This window comes from Triturus cristatus, chromosome 7 (assembly GCF_964204655.1).
Source record: "Triturus cristatus chromosome 7, aTriCri1.1, whole genome shotgun sequence".
In the NCBI taxonomy this organism is placed as follows: Eukaryota; Metazoa; Chordata; class Amphibia; order Caudata; family Salamandridae; genus Triturus; species Triturus cristatus.
In genome coordinates this window covers 323323583-323350828 of record NC_140590.1, presented here as the reverse complement: position 1 = coordinate 323350828, position 27246 = coordinate 323323583, and the positions used below count along the sequence as shown (strand labels likewise).

The window sequence follows — 27246 nt, the reverse complement described above, 5'->3', positions numbered from 1 at the left end:
CCGAACTGCCAAGCCATGTCTTCCCTGGACCGGAATCAAGCATCCTAGGACCGGTTTCTGGCTATCAGCCGTCATCAGCCAGTATAGCTTGACTCCAGTGGTGTAGTGAGCACGGGTCCCACGTCTGGGAATACCCATCCCACTTAGGGCGAAAAGCGTTACAACAAACAAATGATGGACGGAATGCTGACAATGCAGACATTCTCCCCCAGTCAAGAGATCTGGGTTAAATCCATCGTTCTTTTGCCCACTACACCACCCCAGTTTAGACATGGCCATATGCAAATCAGTCTTGACCCTGTGCCTCATGGGAACAGTCCAGCCCGAACTGCCAAGCCATGTCTTCCCTGGACCGGAATCAAGCATCCTAGGACCGGTTTCTGGCTATCAGCCGTCATCAGCCAGGATAGCTTGACTCCAGTGGTGTAGTGAGCACGGGTCCCACGTCTGGGAATACCCATCCCACTTAGGGCGAAAAGCGTTACAACAAACAAATGATGGACGGAATGCTGACAATGCAGACATTCTCCCCCAGTCAAGAGATCTGGGTTAAATCCATCATTCTTTTGCCCACTAAACCACCCCAGTTTAGACATGGCCATATGCAAATCAGTCTTGACCCTGTGCCTCATGGGAACAGTCCAGCCCGAACTGCCAAGCCACGTCTTCCCTGGACCGGAATCAAGCATCCTAGGACCGGTTTCTGGCTATCAGCCGTCATCAGCCAGGATAGCTTGACTCCAGTGGTGTAGTGAGCACGGGTCCCACGTCTGGGAATACCCATCCCACTTAGGGCGAAAAGCGTTACAACAAACAAATGATGGACGGAATGCTGACAATGCAGACATTCTCCCCCAGTCAAGAGATCTGGGTTAAATCCATCGTTCTTTTGCCCACTACACCACCCCAGTTTAGACATGGCCATATGCAAATCAGTCTTGACCCTGTGCCTCATGGGAACAGTCCAGCCCGAACTGCCAAGCCATGTCTTCCCTGGACCGGAATCAAGCATCCTAGGACCGGTTTCTGGCTATCAGCCGTCATCAGCCAGGATAGCTTGACTCCAGTGGTGTAGTGAGCACGGGTCCCACGTCTAGGAATACCCATCCCACTTAGGGCGAAAAGCGTTACAACAAACAAATGATGGACGGAATGCTGACAATGCAGACATTCTCCCCCAGTCAAGAGATCTGGGTTAAATCCATCGTTCTTTTGCCCACTACACCACCCCAGTTTAGACATGGCCATATGCAAATCAGTCTTGACCCTGTGCCTCATGGGAACAGTCCAGCCCGAACTGCCAAGCCATGTCTTCCCTGGACCGGAATCAAGCATCCTAGGACCGGTTTCTGGCTATCAGCCGTCATCAGCCAGGATAGCTTGACTCCAGTGGTGTAGTGAGCACGGGTCCCACGTCTGGGAATACCCATCCCACTTAGGGCGAAAAGCGTTACAACAAACAAATGATGGACGGAATGCTGACAATGCAGACATTCTCCCCCAGTCAAGAGATCTGGGTTAAATCCATCGTTCTTTTGCCCACTACACCACCCCAGTTTAGACATGGCCATATGCAAATCAGTCTTGACCCTGTGCCTCATGGGAACAGCCCAGCCCGAACTGCCAAGCCATGTCTTCCCTGGACCGGAATCAAGCATCCTAGGACCGGTTTCTGGCTATCAGCCGTCATCAGCCAGGATAGCTTGACTCCAGTGGTGTAGTGAGCACGGGTCCCACGTCTGGGAATACCCATCCCACTTAGGGCGAAAAGCGTTACAACAAACAAATGATGGACGGAATGCTGACAATGCAGACATTCTCCCCCAGTCAAGAGATCTGGGTTAAATCCATCGTTCTTTTGCCCACTACACCACCCCAGTTTAGACATGGCCATATGCAAATCAGTCTTGACCCTGTGCCTCATGGGAACAGTCCAGCCCGAACTGCCAAGCCATGTCTTCCCTGGACCGGAATCAAGCATCCTAGGACCGGTTTCTGGCTATCAGCCGTCATCAGCCAGGATAGCTTGACTCCAGTGGTGTAGTGAGCACGGGTCCCACGTCTGGGAATACCCATCCCACTTAGGGCGAAAAGCGTTACAACAAACAAATGATGGACGGAATGCTGACAATGCAGACATTCTCCCCCAGTCAAGAGATCTGGGTTAAATCCATCGTTCTTTTGCCCACTACACCACCCCAGTTTAGACATGGCCATATGCAAATCAGTCTTGACCCTGTGCCTCATGGGAACAGTCCAGCCCGAACTGCCAAGCCATGTCTTCCCTGGACCGGAATCAAGCATCTTAGGACCGGTTTCTGGCTATCAGCCGTCATCAGCCAGGATAGCTTGACTCCAGTGGTGTAGTGAGCACGGGTCCCACGTCTGGGAATACCCATCCCACTTAGGGCGAAAAGCGTTACAACAAACAAATGATGGACGGAATGCTGACAATGCAGACATTCTCCCCCAGTCAAGAGATCTGGGTTAAATCCATCGTTCTTTTGCCCACTACACCACCCCAGTTTAGACATGGCCATATGCAAATCAGTCTTGACCCTGTGCCTCATGGGAACAGTCCAGCCCGAACTGCCAAGCCATGTCTTCCCTGGACCGGAATCAAGCATCCTAGGACCGGTTTCTGGCTATCAGCCGTCATCAGCCAGGATAGCTTGACTCCAGTGGTGTAGTGAGCACGGGTCCCACGTCTGGGAATACCCATCCCACTTAGGGCGAAAAGCGTTACAACAAACAAATGATGGACGGAATGCTGACAATGCAGACATTCTCCCCCAGTCAAGAGATCTGGGTTAAATCCATCGTTCTTTTGCCCACTACACCACCCCAGTTTAGACATGGCCATATGCAAATCAGTCTTGACCCTGTGCCTCATGGGAACAGCCCAGCCCGAACTGCCAAGCCATGTCTTCCCTGGACCGGAATCAAGCATCCTAGGACCGGTTTCTGGCTATCAGCCGTCATCAGCCAGGATAGCTTGACTCCAGTGGTGTAGTGAGCACGGGTCCCACGTCTGGGAATACCCATCCCACTTAGGGCGAAAAGCGTTACAACAAACAAATGATGGACGGAATGCTGACAATGCAGACATTCTCCCCCAGTCAAGAGATCTGGGTTAAATCCATCGTTCTTTTGCCCACTACACCACCCCAGTTTAGACATGGCCATATGCAAATCAGTCTTGACCCTGTGCCTCATGGGAACAGTCCAGCCCGAACTGCCAAGCCATGTCTTCCCTGGACCGGAATCAAGCATCCTAGGACCGGTTTCTGGCTATCAGCCGTCATCAGCCAGGATAGCTTGACTCCAGTGGTGTAGTGAGCACGGGTCCCACGTCTGGGAATACCCATCCCACTTAGGGCGAAAAGCGTTACAACAAACAAATGATGGACGGAATGCTGACAATGCAGACATTCTCCCCCAGTCAAGAGATCTGGGTTAAATCCATCGTTCTTTTGCCCACTACACCACCCCAGTTTAGACATGGCCATATGCAAATCAGTCTTGACCCTGTGCCTCATGGGAACAGTCCAGCCCGAACTGCCAAGCCATGTCTTCCCTGGACCGGAATCAAGCATCCTAGGACCGGTTTCTGGCTATCAGCCGTCATCAGCCAGGATAGCTTGACTCCAGTGGTGTAGTGAGCACGGGTCCCACGTCTGGGAATACCCATCCCACTTAGGGCGAAAAGCGTTACAACAAACAAATGATGGACGGAATGCTGACAATGCAGACATTCTCCCCCAGTCAAGAGATCTGGGTTAAATTCATCGTTCTTTTGCCCACTACACCACCCCAGTTTAGACATGGCCATATGCAAATCAGTCTTGACCCTGTGCCTCATGGGAACAGTCCAGCCCGAACTGCCAAGCCATGTCTTCCCTGGACCGGAATCAAGCATCCTAGGACCGGTTTCTGGCTATCAGCCGTCATCAGCCAGGATAGCTTGACTCCAGTGGTGTAGTGAGCACGGGTCCCACGTCTGGGAATACCCATCCCACTTAGGGCGAAAAGCGTTACAACAAACAAATGATGGACAGAATGCTGACAATGCAGACATTCTCCCCCAGTCAAGAGATCTGGGTTAAATCCATCGTTCTTTTGCCCACTACACCACCCCAGTTTAGACATGGCCATATGCAAATCAGTCTTGACCCTGTGCCTCATGGGAACAGTCCAGCCCGAACTGCCAAGCCATGTCTTCCCTGGACCGGAATCAAGCATCCTAGGACCGGTTTCTGGCTATCAGCCGTCATCAGCCAGGATAGCTTGACTCCAGTGGTGTAGTGAGCACGGGTCCCACGTCTGGGAATACCCATCCCACTTAGGGCGAAAAGCGTTACAACAAACAAATGATGGACGGAATGCTGACAATGCAGACATTCTCCCCCAGTCAAGAGATCTGGGTTAAATCCATCGTTCTTTTGCCCACTACACCACCCCAGTTTAGACATGGCCATATGCAAATCAGTCTTGACCCTGTGCCTCATGGGAACAGTCCAGCCCGAACTGCCAAGCCATGTCTTCCCTGGACCGGAATCAAGCATCCTAGGACCGGTTTCTGGCTATCAGCCGTCATCAGCCAGGATAGCTTGACTCCAGTGGTGTAGTGAGCACGGGTCCCACGTCTGGGAATACCCATCCCACTTAGGGCGAAAAGCGTTACAACAAACAAATGATGGACGGAATTCTGACAATGCAGACATTCTCCCCCAGTCAAGAGATCTGAGTTAAATCCATCGTTCTTTTGCCCACTACACCACCCCAGTTTAGACATGGCCATATGCAAATCAGTCTTGACCCTGTGCCTCATGGGAACAGTCCAGCCCGAACTGCCAAGCCATGTCTTCCCTGGACCGGAATCAAGCATCCTAGGACCGGTTTCTGGCTATCAGCCGTCATCAGCCAGGATAGCTTGACTCCAGTGGTGTAGTGAGCACGGGTCCCACGTCTGGGAATACCCATCCCACTTAGGGCGAAAAGCGTTACAACTAACAAATGATGGACGGAATGCTGACAATGCAGACATTCTCCCCCAGTCAAGAGATCTGGGTTAAATCCATCGTTCTTTTGCCCACTACACCACCCCAGTTTAGACATGGCCATATGCAAATCAGTCTTGACCCTGTACCTCATGGGAACAGTCCAGCCCGAACTGCCAAGCCATGTCTTCCCTGGACCGGAATCAAGCATCCTAGGACCGGTTTCTGGCTATCAGCCGCCATCAGCCAGGATAGCTTGACTCCAGTGGTGTAGTGAGCACGGGTCCCACGTCTGGGAATACCCATCCCACTTAGGGCGAAAAGCGTTACAACAAACAAATGATGGACGGAATGCTGACAATGCAGACATTCTCCCCCAGTCAAGAGATCTGGGTTAAATCCATCGTTCTTTTGCCCACTACACCACCCCAGTTTAGACATGGCCATATGCAAATCAGTCTTGACCCTGTGCCTCATGGGAACAGTCCAGCCCGAATTGCCAAGCCATGTCTTCCCTGGACCGGAATCAAGCATCCTAGGACCGGTTTCTGGCTATCAGCCGTCATCAGCCAGGATAGCTTGACTCCAGTGGTGTAGTGAGCACGGGTCCCACGTCTGGGAATACCCATCCCACTTAGGGCGAAAAGCGTTACAACAAACAAATGATGGACGGAATGCTGACAATGCAGACATTCTCCCCCAGTCAAGAGATCTGGGTTAAATCCATCATTCTTTTGCCCACTAAACCACCCCAGTTTAGACATGGCCATATGCAAATCAGTCTTGACCCTGTGCCTCATGGGAACAGTCCAGCCCGAACTGCCAAGCCATGTCTTCCCTGGACCGGAATCAAGCATCCTAGGACCGGTTTCTGGCTATCAGCCGTCATCAGCCAGGATAGCTTGACTCCAGTGGTGTAGTGAGCACGGGTCCCACGTCTGGGAATACCCATCCCACTTAGGGCGAAAAGCGTTACAACAAACAAATGATGGACGGAATGCTGACAATGCAGACATTCTCCCCCAGTCAAGAGATCTGGGTTAAATCCATCGTTCTTTTGCCCACTACACCACCCCAGTTTAGACATGGCCATATGCAAATCAGTCTTGACCCTGTGCCTCATGGGAACAGTCCAGCCCGAACTGCCAAGCCATGTCTTCCCTGGACCGGAATCAAGCATCCTAGGACCGGTTTCTGGCTATCAGCCGTCATCAGCCAGGATAGCTTGACTCCAGTGGTGTAGTGAGCACGGGTCCCACGTCTGGGAATACCCATCCCACTTAGGGCGAAAAGCGTTACAACAAACAAATGATGGACGGAATGCTGACAATGCAGACATTCTCCCCCAGTCAAGAGATCTGGGTTAAATCCATCGTTCTTTTGCCCACTACACCACCCCAGTTTAGACATGGCCATATGCAAATCAGTCTTGACCCTGTGCCTCATGGGAACAGTCCAGCCCGAACTGCCAAGCCATGTCTTCCCTGGACCGGAATCAAGCATCCTAGGACCGGTTTCTGGCTATCAGCCGTCATCAGCCAGGATAGCTTGACTCCAGTGGTGTAGTGAGCACGGGTCCCACGTCTGGGAATACCCATCCCACTTAGGGCGAAAAGCGTTACAACAAACAAATGATGGACGGAATGCTGACAATGCAGACATTCTCCCCCAGTCAAGAGATCTGGGTTAAATCCATCGTTCTTTTGCCCACTACACCACCCCAGTTTAGACATGGCCATATGCAAATCAGTCTTGACCCTGTGCCTCATGGGAACAGCCCAGCCCGAACTGCCAAGCCATGTCTTCCCTGGACCGGAATCAAGCATCCTAGGACCGGTTTCTGGCTATCAGCCGTCATCAGCCAGGATAGCTTGACTCCAGTGGTGTAGTGAGCACGGGTCCCACGTCTGGGAATACCCATCCCACTTAGGGCGAAAAGCGTTACAACAAACAAATGATGGACGGAATGCTGACAATGCAGACATTCTCCCCCAGTCAAGAGATCTGGGTTAAATCCATCGTTCTTTTGCCCACTACACCACCCCAGTTTAGACATGGCCATATGCAAATCAGTCTTGACCCTGTGCCTCATGGGAACAGTCCAGCCCGAACTGCCAAGCCATGTCTTCCCTGGACCGGAATCAAGCATCCTAGGACCGGTTTCTGGCTATCAGCCGTCATCAGCCAGGATAGCTTGACTCCAGTGGTGTAGTGAGCACGGGTCCCACGTCTGGGAATACCCATCCCACTTAGGGCGAAAAGCGTTACAACAAACAAATGATGGACGGAATGCTGACAATGCAGACATTCTCCCCCAGTCAAGAGATCTGGGTTAAATCCATCGTTCTTTTGCCCACTACACCACCCCAGTTTAGACATGGCCATATGCAAATCAGTCTTGACCCTGTGCCTCATGGGAACAGTCCAGCCCGAACTGCCAAGCCATGTCTTCCCTGGACCGGAATCAAGCATCCTAGGACCGGTTTCTGGCTATCAGCCGTCATCAGCCAGGATAGCTTGACTCCAGTGGTGTAGTGAGCACGGGTCCCACGTCTGGGAATACCCATCCCACTTAGGGCGAAAAGCGTTACAACAAACAAATGATGGACGGAATGCTGACAATGCAGACATTCTCCCCCAGTCAAGAGATCTGGGTTAAATCCATCGTTCTTTTGCCCACTACACCACCCCAGTTTAGACATGGCCATATGCAAATCAGTCTTGACCCTGTGCCTCATGGGAACAGTCCAGCCCGAACTGCCAAGCCATGTCTTCCCTGGACCGGAATCAAGCATCCTAGGACCGGTTTCTGGCTATCAGCCGTCATCAGCCAGGATAGCTTGACTCCAGTGGTGTAGTGAGCACGGGTCCCACGTCTGGGAATACCCATCCCACTTAGGGCGAAAAGCGTTACAACAAACAAATGATGGACGGAATGCTGACAATGCAGACATTCTCCCCCAGTCAAGAGATCTGGGTTAAATCCATCGTTCTTTTGCCCACTACACCACCCCAGTTTAGACATGGCCATATGCAAATCAGTCTTGACCCTGTGCCTCATGGGAACAGTCCAGCCCGAACTGCCAAGCCATGTCTTCCCTGGACCGGAATCAAGCATCCTAGGACCGGTTTCTGGCTATCAGCCGTCATCAGCCAGGATAGCTTGACTCCAGTGGTGTAGTGAGCACGGGTCCCACGTCTGGGAATACCCATCCCACTTAGGGCGAAAAGCGTTACAACAAACAAATGATGGACGGAATGCTGACAATGCAGACATTCTCCCCCAGTCAAGAGATCTGGGTTAAATCCATCGTTCTTTTGCCCACTACACCACCCCAGTTTAGAAATGGCCATATGCAAATCAGTCTTGACCCTGTGACTCATGGGAACAGTCCAGCCCGAACTGCCAAGCCATGTCTTCCCTGGACCGGAATCAAGCATCCTAGGACCGGTTTCTGGCTATCAGCCGTCATCAGCCAGGATAGCTTGACTCCAGTGGTGTAGTGAGCACGGGTCCCACGTCTGGGAATACCCATCCCACTTAGGGCGAAAAGCGTTACAACAAACAAATGATGGACGGAATGCGGACAATGCAGACATTCTCCCCCAGTCAAGAGATCTGGGTTAAATCCATCGTTCTTTTGCCCACTACACCACCCCAGTTTAGACATGGCCATATGCAAATCAGTCTTGACCCTGTGCCTCATGGGAACAGCCCAGCCCGAACTGCCAAGCCATGTCTTCCCTGGACCGGAATCAAGCATCCTAGGACCGGTTTCTGGCTATCAGCCGTCATCAGCCAGGATAGCTTGACTCCAGTGGTGTAGTGAGCACGGGTCCCACGTCTGGGAATACCCATCCCACTTAGGGCGAAAAGCGTTACAACAAACAAATGATGGACGGAATGCTGACAATGCAGACATTCTCCCCCAGTCAAGAGATCTGGGTTAAATTCATCGTTCTTTTGCCCACTACACCACCCCAGTTTAGACATGGCCATATGCAAATCAGTCTTGACCCTGTGCCTCATGGGAACAGTCCAGCCCGAACTGCCAAGCCATGTCTTCCCTGGACCGGAATCAAGCATCCTAGGACCGGTTTCTGGCTATCAGCCGTCATCAGCCAGGATAGCTTGACTCCAGTGGTGTAGTGAGCACGGGTCCCACGTCTGGGAATACCCATCCCACTTAGGGCGAAAAGCGTTACAACAAACAAATGATGGACAGAATGCTGACAATGCAGACATTCTCCCCCAGTCAAGAGATCTGGGTTAAATCCATCGTTCTTTTGCCCACTACACCACCCCAGTTTAGACATGGCCATATGCAAATCAGTCTTGACCATGTGCCTCATGGGAACAGTCCAGCCCGAACTGCCAAGCCATGTCTTCCCTGGACCGGAATCAAGCATCCTAGGACCGGTTTCTGGCTATCAGCCGTCATCAGCCAGGATAGCTTGACTCCAGTGGTGTAGTGAGCACGGGTCCCACGTCTGGGAATACCCATCCCACTTAGGGCGAAAAGCGTTACAACAAACAAATGATGGACGGAATGCTGACAATGCAGACATTCTCCCCCAGTCAAGAGATCTGGGTTAAATCCATCGTTCTTTTGCCCACTACACCACCCCAGTTTAGACATGGCCATATGCAAATCAGTCTTGACCCTGTGCCTCATGGGAACAGTCCAGCCCGAACTGCCAAGCCATGTCTTCCCTGGACCGGAATCAAGCATCCTAGGACCGGTTTCTGGCTATCAGCCGTCATCAGCCAGGATAGCTTGACTCCAGTGGTGTAGTGAGCACGGGTCCCACGTCTGGGAATACCCATCCCACTTAGGGCGAAAAGCGTTACAACAAACAAATTATGGACGGAATTCTGACAATGCAGACATTCTCCCCCAGTCAAGAGATCTGAGTTAAATCCATCGTTCTTTTGCCCACTACACCACCCCAGTTTAGACATGGCCATATGCAAATCAGTCTTGACCCTGTGCCTCATGGGAACAGTCCAGCCCGAACTGCCAAGCCATGTCTTCCCTGGACCGGAATCAAGCATCCTAGGACCGGTTTCTGGCTATCAGCCGTCATCAGCCAGGATAGCTTGACTCCAGTGGTGTAGTGAGCACGGGTCCCACGTCTGGGAATACCCATCCCACTTAGGGCGAAAAGCGTTACAACTAACAAATGATGGACGGAATGCTGACAATGCAGACATTCTCCCCCAGTCAAGAGATCTGGGTTAAATCCATCGTTCTTTTGCCCACTACACCACCCCAGTTTAGACATGGCCATATGCAAATCAGTCTTGACCCTGTGCCTCATGGGAACAGTCCAGCCCGAACTGCCAAGCCATGTCTTCCCTGGACCGGAATCAAGCATCCTAGGACCGGTTTCTGGCTATCAGCCGTCATCAGCCAGGATAGCTTGACTCCAGTGGTGTAGTGAGCACGGGTCCCACGTCTGGGAATACCCATCCCACTTAGGGCGAAAAGCGTTACAACAAACAAATGATGGACGGAATGCTGACAATGCAGACATTCTCCCCCAGTCAAGAGATCTGGGTTAAATCCATCGTTCTTTTGCCCACTACACCACCCCAGTTTAGACATGGCCATATGCAAATCAGTCTTGACCCTGTGCCTCATGGGAACAGTCCAGCCCGAACTGCCAAGCCATGTCTTCCCTGGACCGGAATCAAGCATCCTAGGACCGGTTTCTGGCTATCAGCCGTCATCAGCCAGGATAGCTTGACTCCAGTGGTGTAGTGAGCACGGGTCCCACGTCTGGGAATACCCATCCCACTTAGGGCGAAAAGCGTTACAACTAACAAATGATGGACAGAATGCTGACAATGCAGACATTCTCCCCCAGTCAAGAGATCTGGGTTAAATCCATCGTTCTTTTGCCCACTACACCACCCCAGTTTAGACATGGCCATATGCAAATCAGTCTTGACCCTGTGCCTCATGGGAACAGTCCAGCCCGAACTGCCAAGCCATGTCTTCCCGGGACCGGAATCAAGCATCCTAGGACCGGTTTCTGGCTATCAGCCGTCATCAGCCAGGATAGCTTGACTCCAGTGGTGTAGTGAGCACGGGTCCCACGTCTGGGAATACCCATCCCACTTAGGGCGAAAAGCGTTACAACAAACAAATGATGGACGGAATGCTGACAATGCAGACATTCTCCCCCAGTCAAGAGATCTGGGTTAAATCCATTGTTCTTTTGCCCACTACACCACCCCAGTTTAGACATGGCCATATGCAAATCAGTCTTGACCCTGTGCCTCATGGGAACAGTCCAGCCCGAACTGCCAAGCCATGTCTTCCCTGGACCGGAATCAAGCATCCTAGGACCGGTTTCTGGCTATCAGCCGTCATCAGCCAGGATAGCTTGACTCCAGTGGTGTAGTGAGCACGGGTCCCACGTCTGGGAATACCCATCCCACTTAGGGCGAAAAGCGTTACAACAAACAAATGATGGACGGAATGCTGACAATGCAGACATTCTCCCCCAGTCAAGAGATCTGGGTTAAATCCATCGTTCTTTTGCCCACTACACCACCCCAGTTTAGACATGGCCCTATGCAAATCAGTCTTGACCCTGTGCCTCATGGGAACAGTCCAGCCCGAACTGCCAAGCCATGTCTTCCCTGGACCGGAATCAAGCATCCTAGGACCGGTTTCTGGTTATCAGCCGTCATCAGCCAGGATAGCTTGACTCCAGTGGTGTAGTGAGCACGGGTCCCACGTCTGGGAATACCCATCCCACTTAGGGCGAAAAGCGTTACAACAAACAAATGATGGACGGAATGCTGACAATGCAGACATTCTCCCCCAGTCAAGAGATCTGGGTTAAATCCATCGTTCTTTTGCCCACTACACCACCCCAGTTTAGACATGGCCATATGCAAATCAGTCTTGACCCTGTGCCTCATGGGAACAGTCCAGCCCGAACTGCCAAGCCATGTCTTCCCTGGACCGGAATCAAGCATCCTAGGACCGGTTTCTGGCTATCAGCCGTCATCAGCCAGGATAGCTTGACTCCAGTGGTGTAGTGAGCACGGGTCCCACGTCTGGGAATACCCATCCCACTTAGGGCGAAAAGCGGTACAACAAACAAATGATGGACGGAATGCTGACAATGCAGACATTCTCCCCCAGTCAAGAGATCTGGGTTAAATCCATCGTTCTTTTGCCCACTACACCACCCCAGTTTAGACATGGCCATATGCAAATCAGTCTTGACCCTGTGCCTCATGGGAACAGTCCAGCCCGAACTGCCAAGCCATGTCTTCCCTGGACCGGAATCAAGCATCCTAGGACCGGTTTCTGGCTATCAGCCGTCATCAGCCAGGATAGCTTGACTCCAGTGGTGTAGTGAGCACGGGTCCCACGTCTGGGAATACCCATCCCACTTAGGGCGAAAAGCGTTACAACAAACAAATGATGGACGGAATGCTGACAATGCAGACATTCTCCCCCAGTCAAGAGATCTGGGTTAAATCCATCGTTCTTTTGCCCACTACACCACCCCAGTTTAGACATGGCCATATGCAAATCAGTCTTGACCCTGTGCCTCATGGGAACAGTCCAGCCCGAACTGCCAAGCCATGTCTTCCCTGGACCGGAATCAAGCATCCTAGGACCGGTTTCTGGCTATCAGCCGTCATCAGCCAGGATAGCTTGACTCCAGTGGTGTAGTGAGCACGGGTCCCACGTCTGGGAATACCCATCCCACTTAGGGCGAAAAGCGTTACAACAAACAAATGATGGACGGAATGCGGACAATGCAGACATTCTCCCCCAGTCAAGAGATCTGGGTTAAATCCATCGTTCTTTTGCCCACTACACCACCCCAGTTTAGACATGGCCATATGCAAATCAGTCTTGACCCTGTGCCTCATGGGAACAGCCCAGCCCGAACTGCCAAGCCATGTCTTCCCTGGACCGGAATCAAGCATCCTAGGACCGGTTTCTGGCTATCAGCCGTCATCAGCCAGGATAGCTTGACTCCAGTGGTGTAGTGAGCACGGGTCCCACGTCTGGGAATACCCATCCCACTTAGGGCGAAAAGCGTTACAACAAACAAATGATGGACGGAATGCTGACAATGCAGACATTCTCCCCCAGTCAAGAGATCTGGGTTAAATTCATCGTTCTTTTGCCCACTACACCACCCCAGTTTAGACATGGCCATATGCAAATCAGTCTTGACCCTGTGCCTCATGGGAACAGTCCAGCCCGAACTGCCAAGCCATGTCTTCCCTGGACCGGAATCAAGCATCCTAGGACCGGTTTCTGGCTATCAGCCGTCATCAGCCAGGATAGCTTGACTCCAGTGGTGTAGTGAGCACGGGTCCCACGTCTGGGAATACCCATCCCACTTAGGGCGAAAAGCGTTACAACAAACAAATGATGGACAGAATGCTGACAATGCAGACATTCTCCCCCAGTCAAGAGATCTGGGTTAAATCCATCGTTCTTTTGCCCACTACACCACCCCAGTTTAGACATGGCCATATGCAAATCAGTCTTGACCATGTGCCTCATGGGAACAGTCCAGCCCGAACTGCCAAGCCATGTCTTCCCTGGACCGGAATCAAGCATCCTAGGACCGGTTTCTGGCTATCAGCCGTCATCAGCCAGGATAGCTTGACTCCAGTGGTGTAGTGAGCACGGGTCCCACGTCTGGGAATACCCATCCCACTTAGGGCGAAAAGCGTTACAACAAACAAATGATGGACGGAATGCTGACAATGCAGACATTCTCCCCCAGTCAAGAGATCTGGGTTAAATCCATCGTTCTTTTGCCCACTACACCACCCCAGTTTAGACATGGCCATATGCAAATCAGTCTTGACCCTGTGCCTCATGGGAACAGTCCAGCCCGAACTGCCAAGCCATGTCTTCCCTGGACCGGAATCAAGCATCCTAGGACCGGTTTCTGGCTATCAGCCGTCATCAGCCAGGATAGCTTGACTCCAGTGGTGTAGTGAGCACGGGTCCCACGTCTGGGAATACCCATCCCACTTAGGGCGAAAAGCGTTACAACAAACAAATTATGGACGGAATTCTGACAATGCAGACATTCTCCCCCAGTCAAGAGATCTGAGTTAAATCCATCGTTCTTTTGCCCACTACACCACCCCAGTTTAGACATGGCCATATGCAAATCAGTCTTGACCCTGTGCCTCATGGGAACAGTCCAGCCCGAACTGCCAAGCCATGTCTTCCCTGGACCGGAATCAAGCATCCTAGGACCGGTTTCTGGCTATCAGCCGTCATCAGCCAGGATAGCTTGACTCCAGTGGTGTAGTGAGCACGGGTCCCACGTCTGGGAATACCCATCCCACTTAGGGCGAAAAGCGTTACAACTAACAAATGATGGACGGAATGCTGACAATGCAGACATTCTCCCCCAGTCAAGAGATCTGGGTTAAATCCATCGTTCTTTTGCCCACTACACCACCCCAGTTTAGACATGGCCATATGCAAATCAGTCTTGACCCTGTGCCTCATGGGAACAGTCCAGCCCGAACTGCCAAGCCATGTCTTCCCTGGACCGGAATCAAGCATCCTAGGACCGGTTTCTGGCTATCAGCCGTCATCAGCCAGGATAGCTTGACTCCAGTGGTGTAGTGAGCACGGGTCCCACGTCTGGGAATACCCATCCCACTTAGGGCGAAAAGCGTTACAACAAACAAATGATGGACGGAATGCTGACAATGCAGACATTCTCCCCCAGTCAAGAGATCTGGGTTAAATCCATCGTTCTTTTGCCCACTACACCACCCCAGTTTAGACATGGCCATATGCAAATCAGTCTTGACCCTGTGCCTCATGGGAACAGTCCAGCCCGAACTGCCAAGCCATGTCTTCCCTGGACCGGAATCAAGCATCCTAGGACCGGTTTCTGGCTATCAGCCGTCATCAGCCAGGATAGCTTGACTCCAGTGGTGTAGTGAGCACGGGTCCCACGTCTGGGAATACCCATCCCACTTAGGGCGAAAAGCGTTACAACTAACAAATGATGGACAGAATGCTGACAATGCAGACATTCTCCCCCAGTCAAGAGATCTGGGTTAAATCCATCGTTCTTTTGCCCACTACACCACCCCAGTTTAGACATGGCCATATGCAAATCAGTCTTGACCCTGTGCCTCATGGGAACAGTCCAGCCCGAACTGCCAAGCCATGTCTTCCCGGGACCGGAATCAAGCATCCTAGGACCGGTTTCTGGCTATCAGCCGTCATCAGCCAGGATAGCTTGACTCCAGTGGTGTAGTGAGCACGGGTCCCACGTCTGGGAATACCCATCCCACTTAGGGCGAAAAGCGTTACAACAAACAAATGATGGACGGAATGCTGACAATGCAGACATTCTCCCCCAGTCAAGAGATCTGGGTTAAATCCATTGTTCTTTTGCCCACTACACCACCCCAGTTTAGACATGGCCATATGCAAATCAGTCTTGACCCTGTGCCTCATGGGAACAGTCCAGCCCGAACTGCCAAGCCATGTCTTCCCTGGACCGGAATCAAGCATCCTAGGACCGGTTTCTGGCTATCAGCCGTCATCAGCCAGGATAGCTTGACTCCAGTGGTGTAGTGAGCACGGGTCCCACGTCTGGGAATACCCATCCCACTTAGGGCGAAAAGCGTTACAACAAACAAATGATGGACGGAATGCTGACAATGCAGACATTCTCCCCCAGTCAAGAGATCTGGGTTAAATCCATCGTTCTTTTGCCCACTACACCACCCCAGTTTAGACATGGCCCTATGCAAATCAGTCTTGACCCTGTGCCTCATGGGAACAGTCCAGCCCGAACTGCCAAGCCATGTCTTCCCTGGACCGGAATCAAGCATCCTAGGACCGGTTTCTGGTTATCAGCCGTCATCAGCCAGGATAGCTTGACTCCAGTGGTGTAGTGAGCACGGGTCCCACGTCTGGGAATACCCATCCCACTTAGGGCGAAAAGCGTTACAACAAACAAATGATGGACGGAATGCTGACAATGCAGACATTCTCCCCCAGTCAAGAGATCTGGGTTAAATCCATCGTTCTTTTGCCCACTACACCACCCCAGTTTAGACATGGCCATATGCAAATCAGTCTTGACCCTGTGCCTCATGGGAACAGTCCAGCCCGAACTGCCAAGCCATGTCTTCCCTGGACCGGAATCAAGCATCCTAGGACCGGTTTCTGGCTATCAGCCGTCATCAGCCAGGATAGCTTGACTCCAGTGGTGTAGTGAGCACGGGTCCCACGTCTGGGAATACCCATCCCACTTAGGGCGAAAAGCGGTACAACAAACAAATGATGGACGGAATGCTGACAATGCAGACATTCTCCCCCAGTCAAGAGATCTGGGTTAAATCCATCGTTCTTTTGCCCACTACACCACCCCAGTTTAGACATGGCCATATGCAAATCAGTCTTGACCCTGTGCCTCATGGGAACAGTCCAGCCCGAACTGCCAAGCCATGTCTTCCCTGGACCGGAATCAAGCATCCTAGGACCGGTTTCTGGCTATCAGCCGTCATCAGCCAGGATAGCTTGACTCCAGTGGTGTAGTGAGCACGGGTCCCACGTCTGGGAATACCCATCCCACTTAGGGCGAAAAGCGTTACAACAAACAAATGATGGACGGAATGCTGACAATGCAGACATTCTCCCCCAGTCAAGAGATCTGGGTTAAATCCATCGTTCTTTTGCCCACTACACCACCCCAGTTTAGACATGGCCATATGCAAATCAGTCTTGACCCTGTGCCTCATGGGAACAGTCCAGCCCGAACTGCCAAGCCATGTCTTCCCTGGACCGGAATCAAGCATCCTAGGACCGGTTTCTGGCTATCAGCCGTCATCAGCCAGGATAGCTTGACTCCAGTGGTGTAGTGAGCACGGGTCCCACGTCTGGGAATACCCATCCCACTTAGGGCGAAAAGCGTTACAACAAACAAATGATGGACGGAATGCTGACAATGCAGACATTCTCCCCCAGTCAAGAGATCTGGGTTAAATCCATCGTTCTTTTGCCCACTACACCACCCCAGTTTAGACATGGCCATATGCAAATCAGTCTTGACCCTGTGCCTCATGGGAACAGTCCAGCCCGAACTGCCAAGCCATGTCTTCCCTGGACCGGAATCAAGCATCCTAGGACCGGTTTCTGGCTATCAGCCGTCATCAGCCAGGATAGCTTGACTCCAGTGGTGTAGTGAGCACGGGTCCCACGTCTGGGAATACCCATCCCACTTAGGGCGAAAAGCGTTACAACAAACAAATGATGGACGGAATGCTGACAATGCAGACATTCTCCCCCAGTCAAGAGATCTGGGTTAAATCCATCGTTCTTTTGCCCACTACACCACCCCAGTTTAGACATGGCCATATGCAAATCAGTCTTGACCCTGTGCCTCATGGGAACAGTCCAGCCCGAACTGCCAAGCCTTGTCTTCCCTGGACCGGAATCAAGCATCCTAGGACCGGTTTCTGGCTATCAGCCGTCATCAGCCAGGATAGCTTGACTCCAGTGGTGTAGTGAGCACGGGTCCCACGTCTGGGAATACCCATCCCACTTAGGGCGAAAAGCGTTACAACAAACAAATGATGGACGGAATGCTGACAATGCAGACATTCTCCCCCAGTCAAGAGATCTGGGTTAAATCCATCGTTCTTTTGCCCACTACACCACCCCAGTTTAGACATGGCCATATGCAAATCAGTCTTGACCCTGTGCCTCATGGGAACAGTCCAGCCCGAACTGCCAAGCCATGTCTTCCCTGGACCGGAATCAAGCATCCTAGGACCGGTTTCTGGCTATCAGCCGTCATCAGCCAGGATAGCTTGACTCCAGTGGTGTAGTGAGCACGGGTCCCACGTCTGGGAATACCCATCCCACTTAGGGCGAAAAGCGTTACAACAAACAAATGATGGACGGAATGCTGACAATGCAGACATTCTCCCCCAGTCAAGAGATCTGGGTTAAATCCATCGTTCTTTTGCCCACTACACCACCCCAGTTTAGACACTGGGGTGAATGTATGACATTGTTCTACATTCTGTCCATCAATTGTTATTTTTGCATTTGTCACCCCGAGTGGAAAGGGTATGCCCAGACGTGGGTCCCTTGCTCTCCATGCCACTGAAAATCAAGCAAGCCTGGCTGAAGACGGCTGAAATGCCAGAAACCGGTCCTAGGATGCTTGTTTCCAGTCCAGGGAGGACCTGGCTTGGCAGTTCGGTCTGGACTGTTCCCATGAGGCACAGGGTCAAGACTGATTTGCATATGGCTGGGTTCAAACTGGAACGGCATGGTGAGCAAAAAAACGATGGATTTAGGCCCAGATCTCTGTACTGGGGTGAATGTATGACATTGTTCTACATTCTGTCCATCAATTGTTATTTTTGCATTTGTCACCCCGAGTGGAAAGGGTATGCCCAGACGTGGGTCCCTTGCTCTCCATGCCACTGAAAATCAAGCAAGCCTGGCTGAAGACGGCTGAAATGCCAGAAACCGGTCCTAGGATGCTTGTTTCCAGTCCAGGGAGGACCTGGCTTGGCAGTTCAGTCTGGACTGTTCCCATGAGGCACAGGGTCAAGACTGATTTGCATATGGCTGGGTTCAAACTGGAACGGCATGGTGAGCAAAAAAACGATGGATTTAGGCCCAGATCTCTGTACTGGGGTGAATGTATGACATTGTTCTACATTCTGTCCATCAATTGTTATTTTTGCATTTGTCACCCCGAGTGGAAAGGGTATGCCCAGACGTGGGTCCCTTGCTCTCCATGCCACTGAAAATCAAGCAAGCCTGGCTGAAGACGGCTGAAATGCCAGAAACCGGTCCTAGGATGCTTGTTTCCAGTCCAGGGAGGACCTGGCTTGGCAGTTCGGTCTGGACTGTTCCCATGAGGCACAGGGTCAAGACTGATTTGCATATGGCTGGGTTCAAACTGGAACGGCATGGTGAGCAAAAAAACGATGGATTTAGGCCCAGATCTCTGTACTGGGGTGAATGTATGACATTGTTCTACATTCTGTCCATCAATTGTTATTTTTGCATTTGTCACCCCGAGTGGAAAGGGTATGCCCAGACGTGGGTCTCTTGCTCTCCATGCCACTGAAAATCAAGCAAGCCTGGCTGAAGACGGCTGAAATGCCAGAAACCGGTCCTAGGATGCTTGTTTCCAGCCCAGGGAGGACCTGGCTTGGCAGTTCGGTCTGGACTGTTCCCATGAGGCACAGGGTCAAGACTGATTTGCATATGGCTGGGTTCAAACTGGAACGGCATGGTGAGCAAAAAAACGATGGATTTAGGCCCAGATCTCTGTACTGGGGTGAATGTATGACATTGTTCTACATTCTGTCCATCAATTGTTATTTTTGCATTTGTCACCCCGAGTGGAAAGGGTATGCCCAGACGTGGGTCCCTTGCTCTCCATGCCACTGAAAATCAAGCAAGCCTGGCTGAAGACGGCTGAAATGCCAGAAACCGGTCCTAGGATGCTTGTTTCCAGTCCAGGGAGGACCTGGCTTGGCAGTTCGGTCTGGACTGTTCCCATGAGGCGCAGGGTCAAGACTGATTTGCATATGGCTGGGTTCAAACTGGAACGGCATGGTGAGCAAAAAAACGATGGATTTAGGCCCAGATCTCTGTACTGGGGTGAATGTATGACATTGTTCTACATTCTGTCCATCAATTGTTATTTTTGTGTTTGCACACGTCACCTCTGGCCCCGTCCCCTCCCTTCCCCACTGTGTAAACGCGCCCTGTGGCCGGTCTAAGTTGAGAGATTAAGTCCCCTTGAATCCTAAGGGTCCCTAGGGTCAAACTAGCCCACTAGGTACCTCCAGTAAGTGCCATAGAGCTGCGTTGCATAGAGGTGTAAAAGAGGCGTGGCCTCAGAACACCTGTCTGCAACGCAGCTCCCTGGCGCATACTGGAGATACCTGTTGGGCTAGTTGGCCCTCAGGGACCCTCAGTATTGAAGGGGAATTAATTCCCCAACTTACAACTGGCCAGGGGGCGCGTTTGCAGAGTGCTGCAAGGAGGCGTGGCCTCCGGCGCGATGCCGGTCTTTTATTTATTTTATTTTTCTATGAAGGAGGGCTGTGTGGCCCCCCTTCTTTTTCTAATTTACTGGCCCTGGGGACCCCATCTCCCAGGGCCTGCACCCTAATTTTTTTTGTTGAAAAAAAATAAATTTGGCCCTCCCAAGGCCTTAATCGGCCCCGGGGACCCCAACCCCCGGTTCATGGCCTTTTTTTTGTTTTTTATTCTTTAGGAGGGGGCTGCGTTCCCCCCCTCCTCAGGCCACTTATGGGTCCGGGGACCCCATCCCCCGGGACCGGCCTTTGTTTTTTAATTTAAAAAAAATATATATATTTATATAAACACCTAGGACATGCTGGACAAACCGTACGTACCTATCACCATGACGATTTGCGTGATATTCATTAAAAGGCTACTATGCATAGAATGAATCCACATGGAATGTATTTACACCGCTAGTGAAGCTCTGACGTGTCTGACACCCTACCGTGCCTAATCCCGGCGCCCCCGCCGGTGGGTACTCTCCAAGTAGACACCCTTGTCGTTTATTTACACAAACATGGGTAGCTATTGACGGGCACATTTAATATACACGCACACCAAGCCATTCAAAGGGGATTCGACAACAATTCGACCCAACTATGCAAGAAACCCCACTCACGGTTAATAAAATACACATCCACCACCGATGTGTAATACTTTTTATTTTACTCTCTGGAAAGGAGACGAACCTCACTTGAGAGTCAAAGCGTGCTCCTGGCTGAGCCCAATGCTGTGTTACACCCACCAGTGCCCTCCGAGTGCCTCACACCTCTGTGTTGTATTCCACCAGCTAGTGCGTATCCTATGACACTCTAGCCCATGTGCACTGTAACACCACCCCGTGAATATGTCATGCCACACTTGCCCTCGCACGGGTTATATTGCCCCATCTAACGTGCCTTCCTCGATGCCCATGTTATAACTCACAGCGCTATGCCATACATATTACAATCTGGGATCCATATCTTTGTCACAGTGCATATGCAACGTTACACTCCCCAGCACATATTTCATATTACAACTTTAGAGACTAGTTAGGTTACACAACACTGCCCTGTGCATATTACACTCCAAGGCGCATATCGCATAGCACGCGCTAGTGCCTGTGCTATCTCGCCCTCTCCAATGAATTTGTCATTGCGCACAATGTATTGCATATTATATTTCACGCCCGGTTCATCTTATATCCCACTTTTTGGTGCATAGTTTATACCATATACTATATCTAGTTTTCATTCCCAATCGTGCTCTGAGGACTATGTTCTATATAACACTGCTTCCACCTACCCTTTTCACGAGCATTACATTTTGCGATGGGGGGTGGAGGGTCAGGGGGTGTTTCTGCCAAGTGAGCCCGGAGTCACAGTCACAAACGTCCTCTTCTTCCTGAATAAAAGTGAGATTATGCTGCATACTTGTTCATATTTTAAGTAGTTCGCACAGACACACATTTTAAAAACAATAAAGTTCCTAATACCCACCTTCTCTAAACAGTTAGCTTGCTGCCCCATCCACCTCCTCCCTATCCTCTGTTGTCTGAATCCATGGACTAGCCTCCTCCCTCCTGCCATGCATGGTCTGATGTGCTGCCACTGCCCTCCATTTAGCATGATGTACCAGTCCACTCCTCCTGCCCTCCATTGCCCAATTCTATGGCCCATCATTGACCTCCTGCTTAGCATCTGTGCTTAGCTTGCTGCCCCTATTCTCCTTCCCCCTGCCCTCCGATGTCTTTGTGCATGCCCCTGCTCCTTCCTTTTTGCCCACCATGTTCCATGGACCTGCCACTCCTATCTACTGAGTGTTCTGTTGAGCTGCCACTCCCCTCCCACCTGCCTAGCATTGTCAGATGACTGTAACCTGTCCCTGCCACCTCCACCCTGCCTGTCCACATGCCATGCCCCTATCCTCTTCCGCCTGTCCACATGGTCCATTTTACTGCCACACCCTTCTGCCCTCCCTGGTCTGTTGTGCTGCAACTGCTCCTCCTGCCTGCCCCGCGCGGTCTGTTGTGAGGCCCCTTCCCCTGAACTCTCTTGTCTGTGCCCAGGTCCTGACCCTCCCTTCTATCCTCCATGGTCCTTTGTGCATGCCCCTGCACCCTCCTTCTTGCCCATCATAGTCATTGTGCTGCCACTAACCCTCCCGCTTGCCATGCATGGTCTTCTGTGCTGCCATGGCCCCTCCCACCTTCCCTGTGTGGTCAGCTAGCTGCCCCTGACCCCCTCCCACCTTCCCTCCATGGTCTGTGTGTATGCCATCCTAGTCTCATTGTTGCTCTCCATGGTGTCTTGTTTCTAGTTCCCATCCTGCCTGACCTCCATGGTCATCTTGCTGCTCCTGCCCTGCCCCCTTGACCCCAGCCCTCTGTTTCCATGTGCAGACCCCTATTCCCTCCCTCCTGGCTTGTCTGTTCCATTGTAATGCCCCTGCTCAGTCCCTCCTGCCCTTTATGGTCTGTTATGCTGCAGCTTTCTCTCCTGTCTGTCCATTATGGTCAGCTAGCTACCATTGACTCTTTCCCCTTTGTTCTCTGTTGTCCATGGGCATGGTCCTGTCCCCTCCCTATTGCTTTCTATGGATTGTTGTGCTGCACTCCCGTCCCGCATGCGCTGTGTGGTGTATTGTGCTGCTGCAAACCCTGATGCCTGCCCTGTAGGGTCAGTGTGGTGCACCTCTCCATGTCCCTCCTGTCCTCTGTTATCCGAGTCCATGTCCCTACCCCAATTCCTCCTGCCTACCATGATCCAATGTACCATACTTGCGAACATTTTGAACTTAGTAAGCGGGAGATTTTGAAAAAAAACTGGGGTATTGATTTTCCCCTTTGATTTTCATTGAAATAGAGGAGATTGTAGACAGGAGACAGATCAAATAAAGCCCATTTGAGCTTAAAAACATTGGACGTTTCCTGGCTGAAACGGGTCTGTTGGCATGTATGGTTGTACTACCACTGCCTCTTCCTTCTGCCCACAATGGTCTATAATATTGCCACAGCCTCTCTTGCCAGTCCTGTATTGTTGGTTTGTTGCCCCTGCCCCCCTTTCCACTGCCCTCCATAGTCTGTTGTGCTGCCACTGCCCTTCCTGCTTGCCCAGTGTGGTCATATTGTTGCCTCTGCACTCTCCTACCTGCCTTCAATTTTCAGAGTCCGTGCCCCTGGCCTCTGCCTCTCAACAGTATCCCAATGAACAACTAGATTGCTAACATTCTATATTTATTACAAAAGTGTGGAACGCCTGACGTCATCTTGATGTAATCAAAACTGTAATACCTAGAGTATTTCCTTTAGAAATAACATATATGAGAGGGTCTTATTTGCATCAAAATTATGGTTAGTGCTCTAAAAAACTAAAATGAGGACATATTTTCTGAGTTTTCATATAGCGACAAAGAGCTTTTAAATTATTTGTAATCTTTGTTTTTTTATCCAGTTGACCACTTGATTAAATGTTGCACCTAGGGGAGAGGATGTGGTGTTACTTCCAGAGCTGCAGACTTTGCAACTGGGAAACCAGGTTGGAGTTTTTGCTTCAGCTCAACATTCTATGATTCTGGTCAAATCAATTAATCTTCCCCATGTCTACAACCAAAATTAATTTGATCTTGTGTGATGTAACCAATGCTCATGTAAAGCACTCAAATACCTGACAAGTCTGCACTATATAAAACTGCAAATACACAAAAAATAAGTGTTTTGCACACTTCTGTAATTGGGCTACACCTGGGTGATATTTGTGCTGCATTTGGGCTCTTTTGTCTCTGGTGGCCATCTTGGGAGATTTATTTGTTATGTAGTTTCCTAATATCCTCATTTACTGCAGTCTCCTCAGTGGGAATACTTTCAGTTTTTTATTTGGGTTCCATCAAGAAGGCATTGAAAGTGCATGTTTGAGTCTGTATATCAGAATTTTTTAATGAAAATGAAGAGGATTTGGGAAGTCACTCAAAATGTGCCCTAATTTTTCTTTCTTCAGCACTAATCATAGTTTCTATGGCAAAAGGAACCCCCTCATTGTGTTCCTTTTTTAATTAAATGTTTTAAGTGTTACCAGTTTATTCCAATCAAGATGGCTTCTGGTGTGCCATACTTTTGTCATAAGTAAGACCGTAAGCGCTCTAGTTGTTCGTTAGAACACTCTGGGACATTCTGTCATTGGGCTATATTTGGGCTACATCTGGGTGATATTTGGGCTACATTTGGGCTCTTTTGTCTCTGGTGGCCATTTTGGGAGACTTATTTGTTATGATGTTTCCTAATTTCCTCATTTACTACAGTCTCCTCAGTAGGAAATACTTTCAGTTTTTTACTTTGATTCCATCAAGAAGGCATTCAGATGTGTCACACATTTGCCATAAATTCAGAATGTTAGCACTCTAGTTGCTTATTAGATCACTGTAGTAAAGCTACTGCTCACCAGGGAAGTCTGCTGCTGGTATTGAAAGTGCATGTTTCAGTCTGCATGTCAGAATTTTTTAATGAAAATGAAGAGGATTTGGGAAGTCACTCAAAATGTGCCCTAATTTTTCTTTCTGCAGCACTAATCATACTTTCTATGGAAAAATGAACCCTCTCATTTTGTTCCTTTTTAAATTAAATGTTTTAAGAGTTACCACTTTATTCCAACCAAGATGGCTTCATGTGTGCCATACGTTTGTCATAAGTAGGACTGTTAGCGCTCTAGTTGTTCTTTAGAACACTCTGGGAAGTTGCAGTAGAACACAAAGGAATCAACTGACAGTCTCTGCTCTTTTTGGATGTACATGTTTTACTGAGAATGTCAGACTTAATTCTCACATGACTGAGAAAGATAATGTGAATTTACAGAAAATATGCTCTCAGTTTAGCTTATAGATCACCTTCCAAACCTCTGTGGGAAAAGAATGAGAAAATAGTTTTCTCTCAAACATGATTCATGATATCCCAGCAGAAGGCTTTTTCACATGGTAAAATCACCTTAGAACACACCACAATTCCTAAAATAAGTATGGTGCCATCAACAAATGATTTATAATGTAACTAAAGTCTTAAAACCTTCTATTAACTGCAATGCTTTTTAATGAGGTGCTATCATGTATATTGGTCCCAAGATGGCTGCCAACACTTCTTGGATGAAGTGCTGACAGACAATCAGATCTCACGATGAGATGTGTGGTTGGGCTCCGCCCAGATATATATAGGATTTTACTTTTTATTTTCTCAGGAACTACTGAATGGATTTACACCATTTAAGCAAAAGGCACGAGTCTGAACTGAGGACTACCTCTTTGCCAAATTTGGTGTAATTCCGTTCAGCACTTCGGGCTGTAGCTGGGTCAACAGGTCCTATGGGAAAAAGCATGGGGAAAACGTGTTTTGGGACCCCCCTTTTTTCTCGGCCCCATGAAATTTTCAGGACGATTCATCAATCGACGCCAACGTTATTCCAAATAGAATGTTGCGGATTTCCTATGGAAAATAAGTCCTAACTATAACTACCTACTGGCGACTGCCAGTAGGTAATATATATATATATATATATTCACTGAAAAAACCATAGGTTTCACACATGTTATAGTTAGCAGGACATTTCACTCTTGAAAAACCAATGAAATTCCCCCGTTATAGTTAGTGCAGGCAACTATAACTCACGCGACCGCAATCCTCTGCTGATGACGTCAGATATTACATCACTGTATTTAGACACTTATTTACCCATGTCTTCTTCCATTAATTTTTAGCTATACATATATTACAAATATTTTTTTTTCAGAAAAACACATATGTCATCAGTGATGTAATATCTGACGTCATCAGCAGAGGATTGCGGTCGCGTGAGTTATAGTTGCCTGCACTAACTATAACGGGTGAATTTCATTGGTTTTTCACGAGTGAAATGTCCTGCTAACTATAACATGTGTGAAACCTATGGTTTTTTTAGTGAATTTGCAAGGTTTTTTAAATGCTAATTCCTAACTATATAACGTGTGTGAAACCTATGGTTTTTTCAGTGAATTTCAAATGTTTTTTAAATGCAAATTTTTTTGGGAGATTTTTGGTAAAAAATAATATCCAACCTATGTATAAAATAATATATGTACTATATCCTGCATTATGGAATGGTTACTTTTTAAAAAATTAATGTTTACATACAGTTGTACATCACAGTTATTATCTTCTACAACCCTTGAAACTTTTTTTTTTTTTATGTCTTTTTTGCCGCGCTCCGTACGTCATAAGTACGGTGCGCTTACGTGATACGATGCGCGTACGGTAAGCTGAAGCTACGCGCTCCGTACGTCATAAGTACGGTGCGCTTACGTGATATGTACGTGACGTACGCGTACACGCATGCGCGTTGCGCGGAACCAACGTCGCGGTTACGCGGGTGCGTGTAATGCGCATGCGCGAGTGCGTCCTACGTACGCGCATGTTTACGTCACGTTTGCGCATGCGTACTTGTTTACGAGCGCGTAGCGTAAGCTTACGGAGCGCGCACGGTAGGTCATGTGATCCACAAAGAACACTTTTCATTGGTGGAAACTACTTTCAGTTCCAGAAACTTCCCACACCACACCCATTCCCCTCATCACTGCTTGAGATCCCCTAGGAGAAGGAGCTGAATTGACATTGAGATACAATGGCAGAACAGCAGTCCTCTTCTGAGAGTGAGCCTAGCAGCACCATCATCAGACAGAGAAGGAGGAAACAAAAGGATTCTTTTGTGTGGGAGGATTTTACTTTTCCAGAGGGGCAGAAAAAGGTCAATGCTCCATTGGTCACTTGCAGACTTTGTGACCGTGTTTTATCTAGAGGAGATCCAAGGAGAAGTATTCCTTTGGAAATCACTCTATGATGAGACACATTAGGGATAAACATCCCAGGACCTTTGCTCGACATACTGAAGAAAACTCTTCAGTAAGTCACCGGAGCCCAACCTCAGAAGCTCAGCCGAGTACATCATCGGCAGCTCAGCTGAGCCCTTCCTCTGAGGTGGGAGCATCACCTTCTTCAGCTCCTCTGGACATTAACCCTCGATTTCGGAGGGTTTCAATGAGGTGTACAACGTGTTGTGGTCTTATTGTTTTTGGGGAGACCAGTGTTTCCCTTATTAACAATAAGATAGACCAGCACGTTTGTAGACGTTCATAATATTCCCATT

The 27246-nt window shown here is 49.7% G+C and overlaps 1 protein-coding gene across 2 annotated transcripts in view; it reads left to right on the top strand.

Moving 5' to 3' along the window:
* TFPT (TCF3 fusion partner) overlaps positions 1-27246 on the top strand; it is a 183108-nt gene that overhangs the window by 114309 nt on the left and 41553 nt on the right. The window lies entirely within an intron of this gene.